Raw genomic sequence first — 12,860 nt, 5'->3', positions numbered from 1 at the left:
TAGTGAAGCGGATACAGTTTGCCAAAGAACACATCAACTGGCCTAAAGAGAGATGGAGAAATATTTTGTGGACTGATGAAAGTAAAAATGTTCTTTTTGAGTCCAAGGGCCGCCGACAGTTCATCAGATGACCCCAAACTCTGCTTTCAAGCCACAGTAGACTCTGAAGACATTGAAGCATGGTGGTGCAAGCATCATGATATGGGCATGTTTCTCTTACTATGGTGCCGGACCTATTTTCCACATACCAGGGATTATGGCCCAGTTTGCATATATTAAAATACTTGAAGAGGTCATGTTGACTTACACTGATGAGGATATACCATTGAAATGGACGTTTCAACAAGACAGTGACCCTAAGCACACCAGTAAATGAGAAAAATCTTGGTTCCAGTCTAACAAAATTAAGGTTATGGAGTGGCTAGCCCAATCGCCAGATCTTAATCCGATAGAACTAACTCAACAAATGCCAAAAAAAAGTGTGATGTAGTCCAAGCGTCCTGGGCTGGAATAACAGGTGACAGGTGCCAGAAGTTGGTTGACTCTATGCAACATAGATGTGAAGCAATTCTTAAAATCTGCGGGGATACGACTAAGCATTAGGTTAGGGATTCACAGGAATGCTAAATCATCATAAATTAGTAAATATTGTGAGTTTGTAAAAAAACAAATGCAGAAACTATTTTTTAGAACGGCCCAATGTTCATTTTTTGCTATTTTCTGTAGTTAAAAATTATATACATTTCTCTTCATGTTTTGAATTAGAAAACAGTGAGCAATGTTCCCAATGCATGGAAATAACAACTAGTGTAAAGATTTTGTGATTACGGTAACTCAGGTTTTTGCACACACTATTATTTTGAACACTACTGTAAATCAGAAAAAGTTCAATCAATTTTTCCCCATATCAGAAGGAATATTTTCACACACAACGAGGCACAGTATCTGAAAGGTTTTCACTTTGAACAGTATCTCTTCTAATCACAAGTCTGATTGCATTCACTGAGTACTGGTGTCATAATGAATCCGATTGTAACAGTAAACCAAGTAAAACAGTGCAAGTCAGTGGGATGAATGCACATCAATTATATGAATGCCTGAAACTAAGGCATTTAATATTCACAGTTACATATGAACAATCAGCGTCCCAGTGAACAATAATAAATTCCTATAGTTTGCATAGAACTCACAAAACTGACCCTGGAGACAGGTAGAACAACAGTAAAAACAATGGTATAATGGTATAAAGCAGCAAGATAATAAGGAAAGATGGCTATAATATAAAATAAGGAAGCAGACCAGTGAGGACGTCCAGCCGAGAGGCACCCTGACCCTCGTTTTGCGTTAGGCTTCTTCTGAGGGTTTATCCAAATATGTTGCTCACATCTAATTTGCTAAGCCATTTCTATTACATTGGTAGATGCATTTTTTTTGCTTTTTAAAACCTACAGCTGCCTCATCTACTTAACTAACTAATTCTTGAATTTTACATTATTTATCCTGCCTGAATTCCCCTAAGTAAATAATTTACAGATATGTGAATTCATTGAACTGTTGCATTGTGTAAGATGGTAAATCTATGCTTTATTTATTGGCATAAAAAAGTTAAAACCCAAGATTTTCAGCATGGCAACATTCCCCCTATTCTTGGTAGGGGGTATAGATTTTTTTGGTATTCATGAGGTTAACATTTTGAGTATTTAAGGAAACTTTTTTACTCCTCTGTTTCCAAAACATTATGGACCTTAAAATAAACATAAGTCAAATCCATACTGATATACAAGAACCTAAGAATTGTTGACAATGTCTCATGTATTGGAGATTGGCTACATCACTAGTCTGGCATCCGTGTAAGTACAGCTCTGGCAAAAATAAAGAGACCACCACATCAAATCCCTGTCATGGGCAGCCCAATCTCCAGACCTGAACCCCATTGACAACCTCTGGAATGTAATCAAAAGGAAGAAAAATAGTCACAAGCCATCAAACAAAGAAGAACTGCTTACATTTTTGCACCAGAAGCAGTGTGAAAGACAGGTGGAAAGCATGCCAAGACACATGAAAGCTGTGATTAAAAATCATGGTTATGCCACAAAATATTGATTTCTGGACTCTTCCTTGGTTAAAACATTAGTATTGTTGTTTCTAAATGATTGTGAACTTGTTTTCTTTGCATTATTTGAGGTCTGAAAGCACTGTATTTTTTTTTTGACCATTTTTCTCTGTCAGAAAAAAAAATACAAAATTTATTGCTTGGAACTTCGGAGACATGTTGTCAGAAGTTTATAGAATAGTAGAACACTTTACATCTTACTCAAAAATATACCTATCAAGAGAAAAATCAGAGAAACTGAACATTTTGCAGTGATCTCTTAATTTTTGCCAGAGCTGTATATGTGTTAGGGCTAGCGGAACGCACCGAGTAAATAGAGATGTTTATTATAAATGGTGCGTTCGCAGCCTGGGGTCCACCCTGCAGGAGGAACCTGCTGCTAGCGAATGGCGGCACTGTTTGGCGGTATAGACTAGCTCTGTTACCTCACAGAGTAGCCGTGAAAGGAAAGCACTGCGCCCTGTTAGCCTCACAGGAGCACAAGCTTACTGCCAAGCTGATAGCAGTCAGTGGTTATGCAACACGCAATCTCCTCACCAGAGAAGCCGGTATTCTAGGGGCTTATTTCACCCAGGTCCCTGAATACATTTTCACATAACCACACTGGCACAAAGCCAGATTTGATACTAGCGCATGGCCGTGCGGCCATGCGGACCTTATATAGCTGCAGCACGTACAGGACCTTCCTAGAAGGACCAATGAGAAACTGCCACAGAGCCTGAGGAACTTCAGGACCTTCCTGGAGAACCAATGGGTCTTGCTGCAGTATCTGAGCATGTGACCCTCGATCTCCAATGAGAGATCTTACCCTGGGCATGCTCAGAAGGGGAAAAGCAGGGCTTAGTCCCAAAAGCATCTGCTCGCCGCTGCCCAGCACTGACTTCAATGGCAGGAGCTGGAAAAGCAGCAGTAACCCTTTGCACAGAGTCAGACTAAGCAAGACGCTGGGACTGACGTCTCCGCTGAGCCAGCTCCACTGCAGCAGGAGAAGAATGGGAGACCGCAGGGGAGATGGCCCGAGATTCCCCCCGTGCAGAGGCGGGAACTCGACCCCTAACAATATGTACCCATACCTAAAAGGAAAGAACCACCCCTCACCTAGTGGCCCTACAGTTCCTGAAAGGACTTTATGCTTGTCTAAAATTTCTGTACAATTGTACTGGGAATATGTGATCACAATTTGGTCGGGAAAGACTTTTTATTCCCTGAAAAAAATGTATAAAGGGTTTCTATTGAATGACTGCAAGTAGAGATCTTGAAAACTGAAGAGTTGTCAGAGAAAACACATGAAAATATTGTACACTATGCAAAGAAATGTCTGATATTGTCTGATCTGTTTGAGCTGGCGTCAGATGAATGAGCAAACTCCCAAAGTATTAGAACATTTTTCAGTTGTTCATTTATGTATTTTGCAACAATTATTCAGAAAGAGTAAAAAGTGGATGTAATATTGCTATGTTGGTGATGGCATTGTGTTTTATATACCACCACAATTGGAGATGCTTAGCAATTGGGCAGAAGCCCAGGCAATGCTGTCAGGAGACATTCTCTTACAGAAATGGAGCATATTTGCTGTAATCCACCTGGCGCCGGCGAGCTGTCATCCTGCAGGCAGCACTGGTGGAACAAGAAAGGAAAGATTTGGTTATTAAAACAAAGAGTGTGGAGGTGCTGGGATCCTAGGGATGTCATCAGTGAACATTCATTGCTGTGTTTTATTGCTATCTATTTTCTTTACAGTGTGAATAGACAGATTGTAAAATTGCTGAGTACTCAGGTTAGCCTGTACCGCCCCATGACTTGTCTTCATGTAAATAGTATCAAGTGTGACATCTATAAACGTAAGGTCTTGTCTCCTGACATTCTACAGGATGGAAGTCCTTGTGGTTACAACTGAGTCACCTGGGCTTGAACTTGAACACATACAGACTTTAAGTTTGGTTCTGAGTATAAAGAGCTGTAAAGACTGAAGTCCCCCAATAGTGATATCACTTCTGCTTTCTGGGAAAGTCAGTTTAATTCCAGAGCGTTTTCTTCCTTGGCTGTTTTGGGCAAGTCTTGTTTAGCACCCTGGCTTCTTTTCTTTGAATATTCTGCTTGTTTTGCAAAGTCTTATGTCAGCAAAGCTGAATTCCTTCACTGATGTTTGTTTCTGATATTATAAATACTCACATAAGTCTATTGTTATGTGTCAAGGGTGCAAAGGTGTGGCCATGATGCCAGGCTTCGGTAGTCCTACTCACTAACCGAACAGAAGCTTGATTCCCTGTAGGACGTAGCCGGGCTGACTGACCGACCTCAGAAAACACTTCTGCTAGCAAAGATTTGTGGGTAAGGGGAAATTTATATGTGTTATTACAAATATATATATATATATATATATATATATATACACACACGATGCGTCAGCTCAGATCAATGAGTACATGAACTCCCCTATCACTGCACACATTAAAAACATAGAGCTTAGTTGCCATTTTTTGATCAAAAAGTGCAAAAGCCATCCAACCACGTCACCTAAATATGGGTGCTCCCCGTCACTTGTATCTCACAGGGTGCACATGCTGACAGAATACAATGAAACCAGCACATTTTGCATGTGCATCCTCCTGTATAAAAATACGGGCTTTGAAGCGGCTATAGTGATGCATTATAGTATATTGACTGATATCTGACTTTTTGCCATAGGGCATCATTTTTTCATTTCTTGTGAATTGAGTGGATTTTTTTTCTGAATAAATAAGTGGTGCTTGAACCCATCCTAGATGTTCTGCAGACTTTTCCTAGTTGCGGTCCTCGTAAGAGCATCTGTCTTCCTGGATTTGCTCTGAATCACCTAATACAATGCTAGAAAGCTAAATTCATTGATGGTAACACTGTAGACACAGATGACAGGTTTTAGGTGTAAAACTGTAAGAAAAAAATGTAACTTTACATTTGCACATAAATCTATGCCACAGTACTTTTCTTTTGGACAAATGTTAGTAAAGGAGACTTGGGCATGATTGCTCTATGATAATGTATGCTGAATCATTAGTGAATTAGAAAAGTTCTGCATAAGTCCTGAGCTGCGTCTTATGTAATCCTCCTCTATGTCACAGCACCGAGGATGATCAGGAATCCCCAGTTATCATTCCAGGCATGTTTTACATTCAGTCCTTGTCTTGGAGTCTCTTCTTGTATAAATAGCCTGGAATGCCTGAGTCTAAGAACACATTTCAATAGTAGAAAACCAGAAATGCTGCAACTGGGATTTTGTTTCCTTTTTATCATTGTGCCTTGATACAACTTGATTGCAAACCTGTAGAAAAACCAACACAGAAAGAAAGGGGTTTTCCAGGTTCAACCTAAAATTCTGAAGTTACTTTATGGGACTGTAGCTTAGCGATCCTGTCTTCTTTAGGGCATAGTCTGATGGACATATAACACGGCCGACGATCACATCCTAGTGCACTGACTGGCCGGATCATCTCCAGACCTGAGCATGAGTGTCATGTATGCAGCTGTCACTCTCGGATCAGGAGAACCGCCGACCATTCCGTGCCCTGCGATGACTTCGTCGGCTGTGTTATACGTCCCTATGGCGGTGTCCTTATGCGCAGTGTCAAGGTTCTCTTCACCTGCTAGGTGAGACAGGTGGTCTTGTCACCTCCAGTGTGATTTGTACATCAACTGTAGACTAGATTCTCATCTGCTTCTCTCGATGTTATGTAAAGCACACTGTCAAGATTCGACAATCTTCAGAAATTTAGCTCAAAATGTTAAAACTGAAATATGCTGTGGATTTAATATGGCCAAGCTTTTGTCCCCGTTCTTTGCTGGTGTAAAGGTATGTGCACACGGTTCGGATTCTCTGCGGATCCGCAGCGTTTTTTTGCAGTGCAGAAACGCTGCAGATCCGCAATTGATTTACAGTACAATGTAAATCAATGAGAAAAATAAATGCTGTGCACACTTTGTGGAAAATCTGCTGCGGAAACGCTGCGGTTTAAAAGAAGTAGCATGTCACTTCTTTTTTGTGAATCTGCAGCGTTTTTGTACCCATTCCATTATAGAAAACCGCCGGGATAAAAAACGCAGCAAATCCGCAAGAAAACCTCAGCAAAAACGCACAAAAAACGATGCGGAACCGCACAAAAAACGCGACAAATCCGCAAGTGCGTTTTCTGCCAAGAGAGGCAGAATCCGCACCAGAAATTCCTAAGACTAATCCGCAATGTGTGCACATAGCCTCAGACTTCAACCCTGGGAACAATAAGTGAACGGTAACAAAAGTGAAGCTACAAGACATGCAACCCTTATGAGTGCTATGAGGTCCTTAAAGATATGGAGCGTTATTATTTTGGTTGTAGAATCCTATTGAAGACATTCACTCCACTGGCAATGTGAGCAACTATGGGGAGAATACCAGGAAGCGCGTGCTCCATACACTACTAGAAGTGGTGATTGATCATTGATGTAGACAGTGTAGCATCTGAAATCCTTGCCATCAGCTGCTATGGTTGGGAGAAGCTGCACGTGGCTACACATAGGGTATTCCATTGCCTCAAATGGTTCCTGTTGTGGCTCATAGAGGGGTTTCTTGTAGAGGCCCCCCCCCCCATATCCTCATTTGACATTCATATGCCCTAATAGGGTATAACGGGTTACTTTTTGTCATTTGGGGGATCACGCAGTGTTGACCAAAAGTGGTACACCAGTATCATTTTAATAATTTTTGTATATTAAATTATAAAAGAATAGTTTATTTGTGTCATCTTAATTTTTCTGTTTGTTTGGATTGTTCTTGTTATGAAAACTGATGGACCAATCAATATTAAGAGAATTTTTAGGCACTTTGGTTAGTCCCGAATCTGCAGCAAATACAGGTGAAGCCCACCATTGTCATGTCCTTCGCTTGTGCTAGTCGTGAAACCTCTGCAATTTGTGTGTGGTTTTGTCAGGTTCCCCGCCGTGGCCAAAGTGTATAATCCAAGGCCTGGGCTCCGTCCGCTGAGACTCCACAGCGCTACTGACCGATTCTAACCGTTGAGTGAAGGTTGCAGGCCACACAATGGCGCGCAGCACCATAATCTGCTTCACACTGCAGCTGTAGAGCAATAGTTAAAATCAATCCATATTGCTACCGAAAATCTCTGTGTAGCCCTAGGACTAAATCCATAAAACTGACGTGTAGTAAGTACGAAATCAAGCGCTCAATTGTTTCTGTCCATTGCATAACAAGTCCAATTACTTTCCATCTGACCCCACCATCATAGTTACTCTAGACACATGCAAGAGACATTTGTGTGGGAACTCCAGTGTTAGATGTTCTGGTGGTTTATTCGGGAGTGCTCTGAAGCCATTGGAAGCTGTTCAAAACCACATGCAGAGTGTTGTTTTATCCTTTGAGGATTGAGAATAAAATATCTGGGAAAAGGCCTCTTCTTTCTGTTACCACTGAGTGTAAATCTGGCATTCATTATATGCAGTCATAGTGGTTACTCCATGGAGGCAAACTGTTATTCAAGTGTCAGCTTCTGCATAAAAAGAAATGTTTAATATTGAATGTTTCTTATCTAATATTGCAGTAGGAAGGCTTTGTTTCTCTACTGTGATGGGAGCATGGCGTCACTAACTACATGTGATTGTATACAAATTGCTACATTTGGACTTACAGCTCATCAGATGTCCTTTTTTTTCTGGAACCTTTCTTACATTCATCCTGAGCACTACATAATTCTCCTGTACTTGTATTGTATGACTGTATTGTTGAGCTGCGCTACATAAAGCCGCTTTTGTATGTGGCAATCTGTAAGGACATTAGTGAATGGAGTGGACTGACTAACAATAAATACTGCAGGCACACAAAGTACTCCACAAACCACACTTCAGGAGTTTTACGAAAATGACTTAATAATAGTCGCACACACCCGAAAACAAGCTGTTCTACCTGGCCACATTGTTGTTGTGTCACTCAAATCTAAGCCTCCAATTAGCGGGTGCCACCTCATGTACTGAGCCCGTCTGAGCTAGTCAGCCACTGAGGGACACTCTGTCATTCCTGGGCTATCCTAGTAAATTAGTTGTTACCTTCAACCTTTCCTTTGAGACATAGGAAGTTCCTTAGACATTGAAGATGCAATCCAGACTTAAAGAATATGTTCTTGTTATGTAATCAGGAACTCAGCACAGCACACCTAACATGTGTAATATTATATAACCATGATCTTTATATAACAGTGCTGCTGGATGATTAATAGTAAGGAGGGAAGTCTGATCTGTTATGGGGGGTCTTATGTAATAAGATGCATTACATATGTTTCAGAAGGAGATGGAGTTACTCTCCTCTTAGGCTGCATTCAATCACTGGGGAGTAGTTTTTGAATTTTGGATGGAGAAACTCTACAGTGTTACTAGGACTATGGGACTAGGAATTTTCCAATATTTATTGGCTTGCAGCATAACAAATGTCCAAAAGATTCTAGGTTTTCTGGTGATGATTAAAACCCCAGAATACCCTGTATGTAACAAAAATTATGTGAACTTGTAAGGCTTGTAGTGCAGCGGTAGCACCCTATGCAGTGATGAGGGAGTGACTCTGCAAAGTTAGAAGCAAAACGACTCTTTAATGTTCAACTCAAAAAACACAGCACATGATATCCTCCGGATCGCAGCCGGGAACAAGACAGTACATCTCTGGTTCGCAGCTGTGCACATATCCTCTGGATTACAGTCACTAAACACGCCAGTCCACCTCTGACCATAACACCGCCATATTAATGTCTCTTTACTCACAGCAATACACAGTACACAATATCCTCCAGATCGCAGCCGGGAACAAGACAGTCCACCTCCGGTTCGCAGCCGTGCACATATCCTCTGGATCACAGTCACTAAACACACCAGTCCACCTCTGGTTCGCAGCCGTGCACATATCCTCTGGATTACAGTCATTAAACACGCCAGTCCATCTCTGACCAGTTGTCGTGGGCGACTGCACCGCCGTTTTAATGTATCTTTACTCACAGCAATACACAGTACACAATATCCTCCGGATCAATGCCGGGAACCTTATCCTCCAGTTTAGTCACTAAACATGCCAGTCCACCTCCTGAGACCAGTTGCTGTGAGCGACTGCACCGCTGTGTATATTGTGGGGTGCCAGACTTTTCAGATGCCTTGGCTGTTTGGCTCCGCTGACCTGTGTTGCCTCACACAGCGTGTAGCTCTGCAGAGCCTCCTGCTCTGTACTCCTGCCAACATCAGACTGACACTGACTCAATCTGACACACCCAAATCCTATACTGCAGGTTTTTGAACTTGAATCTGTGGCCTTCAACCACCTAAAAAATCCGGTCTGGAATGAAGCGGACTGCACCACTACCGTCCAGTAGTCCATTTCAACACAAAAGTCCAGAGCAGGTTTTCCCTAAATCTGCCTTGGACAACCAGCATGTTCAAGACCTACAGCTCTGGCACCACATCAAAACCTTGTCATGGGTAGCCCAATCAGACCTGAACCCCATTGAAAACCTCTAGAATGTAATCATGAGGATGGATAGTCACAAGCCATCAAACAAAGAAGAACTGCTAACATTTTTGTATCAGGCATGGCATAAGGTCACCCAAAAGCAGTGTGAAAGACTGGTGGAAAGCATGTGAAGACGCATGAAAGCTGTGATTAAAAATCATGGTTATTCCACAAAATATTGATTTCTGAACTCTTCCTGAGTTAAAACATTAGTATTGTTGTTTCTAAATTATTATTGAACTTGTTTTCTTTGCATTATTTGATGTCTGAAAGCACTGGGTGTTTTTTTTGTTGTTGTTTTTTTTTAATTTTGAAAATTTTTCTTGGTCAGAAAAAAATACAAAATTTATTGCTTGGATCTTCGGAGACATGTTCTCAGAACTTTATAGAATAAAAGAACAATTTACATTTTACTCAAAAATATACCTATAAAGAGAAAAATCAGACAAACTCAACATTTTGCTGTGGTCTCTTAATTTTTTCCTGAGCTGTAGACTAACTTTAGTTTGCATTGCAACCACAGCTACGCCTGTGACTGCAGTGCACTCTCATGGCCTCAATACGTCTCCATACGCATCCTGGGAGGAACATACAGTGGCCCTCACATGTAACACCAGTCACTGCCTCACAGGCTGTATTCAGACACTGCAAGATTACAAAGTGAAGCACTTTTTACAGGCCATGCAGCTTAAGGGGTCGCATTGCAATCTGCAAGGTGCCGTGACTGTGACAAGCAAGTTGTAAAAAATCCCAATAGTTCTGACTTTTTGTGACTTGTTTGTGGTACTTTGCAGATAAAAGTGTGACCCTATTCGCGTATACAGCAATCTTTTGCCCCATAACCTGCATTGCAGCCAAAGCTGGTGTGTACCAGGAGCCTAAATCTGTGCCACTGCACCATGACAGTTCACATTTAAAGCCTGTACATTTTCTACATACTATTGGCAAAACAGGGCACAACCGCTTGTTTTCCAAGTCAGTCAGAAAAATAAACCCAGTGTGTGTGCATGAGATTTCTGCAATCTCATAGACTTTGCTGGTACTGTAAATGCTGCTTTTAATTTGCATGAGAAAAGGCAGCAAAAATGCAAACTGCAAACTTTTTTTGCAAACTGCAGGATGTCACTTCTTTTAGCATATTTGCATGATTTTTTCACCTGTAGGAAACAATGGGGAAGTGTAAAAACACAGCAAAAACGCAGGTATCCGTTTTTGGTGCACAAACCTAAGGAAGTTAAATCAGGCTTTTTTGGGCCACTAAACTTTATCAACATGCACAAGAGACAACAAAAATGCAGCAAGAACTCAGCAAAACCTGCTTTTTGTAAGCAGCTTCTTTACTTACAAGAAAGCAGGTTTTTTGCCTGTGGAAAAAAATGTAGCAAAATTACAATGTGTGAACATAACCTTCCAGGAAATTTGGGAAATTATTGATGTTCACCTCACTACTGACTTTTAATAAATATATTATAACAATATGTATGAATATAACAATATATGATTTGGCCCAGTTGAATAACTCCAGTGTGTTCAAATGGAAGGAGACAAAACATTGTAAAATTCCGATTTTCCAAACTGTGAGGATTTTGTTTTAGAGAAGCTTTGAGCTATTTCAAGGTTCAATCCTGAAGGAAGTTATTTCTAGCAGAGGTATAAATATGCAATTGTCTAGAGACAATGTAGGCGGACAAGTAATAGAAGACATTACTAAGTCACCATTATTCGTAGTCATCCAGTTATTACCAGGTAAGGCAGGCCGACCATTGTGTTAAATATGAAGTCTCCTGTCCATAAAACATTTGCATGAAGGCTCAACCCTAACGTATTGCCTTTGGTGGGTCTTTAGTTGATATATACCCCTATGTAGCCTATATACCTTGGTAGACTAGAAGATATCTTAAATCTTTTGTTTGGTGTTCGAATAATGGTGTCCAGGACTATGTACATGTTCACCTATTATACAAATGATATTGCCTACAATAGAAACTTTGCATGTGTGTGGGCTTCATGCTTATATCCTCCCACAAATGAGCGCATTGAGAATTGCGGAGGTGGAATTCCACAGATGGAGAAGCGTAACCTGTTGTGTTCTTCAGCTGTAAATAGCAACGTGCCATAGAGCCCATAAACACAACTGTGGTCCTGACCTTGGACTTTGAAGGCTCTTTATGTGCTCTAACCAGACTACATTCCTTGCCTGAAACCTCGGTTGAATGAAAACAGACTGAATTCCTTCTGGGTATTTTTCAGCGAATGAATTGAAAAGCATGCAGTGAAGTCGGTGTCAAATTTTAGCTATCACCAGCAAACAAGATATTAATGAATGCACTGATATCTCAGATCTCATTGTAGTGCTTTAAAAGTTGGAATGTGGTGGGACAAGATGTCCTTAGGAATTATAAGTATAGTATTCTCTATAGAGGGAGCCATTCAAGGAGACAGTCAAGGAATCTGTGATAGGGAGACAGAGACAAATCTGTTCTGTTATTAGTCACATTCTGTTCCCAGTGCTTGACCTTTTGTAGATGTCTTATTTTCATACATTATTTTTCAACTTGAGTTGAGAAGCAGCAATGTGAAATGATTTATGCTTTTATGTTTTGCTCCTTCCTAGGGAAATAAAGATGCTTGTATATACTGTAGTAGCATACGCATTTCAAACCTTGCAGTTCTTAATCATTGCATGCTATACAACCTTATATAACCCACCCTGTTAAGTCAAGTGACCAAGGTAACCTATCAATAGAGCCTGATCGCAGCTGTTTAAAGAAACTCATTAAAACACAACAATGTCTTCAAAAACCTTTTTATCACTCTATGTCCTGGAAGGCAAAAAAAAAAAGTCATTCATAGTGGTATGTAAAGTCATGTCTTACATTCATGCCCAACGGAGCCCTAGTTTGTAGAATATATATCCACCAAGATTCCCTATTGAGGAGTTTTCCATGGTGATCCCCTCCTCTTAGTGGTTTAAAACGTTTTCTATACCTATAACTCTACAATTTGTTGTGTTCCCATTGTGGAATGATGAAAAGTGCTTACAAGCCGCTGAACATTTACAAACCATTTTGTTTGTGGCATCTGATAAGTGTACAACCAACAGATTGTAAATTATGTACGGTAATTATTTGCACATCTTGTAATTTACAATATGTTGGTTGGCTAAATAAGACTTTATGGCAAACATTAAAATGAGTGCCCCTCCTGGTGTATTGTGCTACACCCTGATGATCC

At 40.6% G+C, this 12,860-nt stretch overlaps 1 protein-coding gene across 3 annotated transcripts in view; it reads left to right on the top strand.

Annotated features, from left to right (window-relative positions):
• The window catches only part of RASGEF1A (RasGEF domain family member 1A), a 252,090-nt gene that overhangs the window by 199,657 nt on the left and 39,573 nt on the right, over nucleotides 1–12,860 (top strand). Inside the window, exon 1 of one of the 3 annotated variants that reach the window (XM_069753116.1) lies at nucleotides 4,363–4,444. The exons of the other annotated variants lie outside the window; for them this stretch is intronic. The gene's annotated coding sequence lies outside the window, so the exon portion shown is untranslated. Of the gene's footprint in view, nucleotides 1–4,362; nucleotides 4,445–12,860 lie in introns of those variants that run through there. 3 annotated transcript variants of the gene reach the window in all.

This window comes from Ranitomeya imitator, chromosome 2 (assembly GCF_032444005.1).
Source record: "Ranitomeya imitator isolate aRanImi1 chromosome 2, aRanImi1.pri, whole genome shotgun sequence".
NCBI classification, from domain to species: Eukaryota; Metazoa; Chordata; class Amphibia; order Anura; family Dendrobatidae; genus Ranitomeya; species Ranitomeya imitator.
This window is presented reverse-complemented; position numbering and strand designations above follow the sequence as displayed.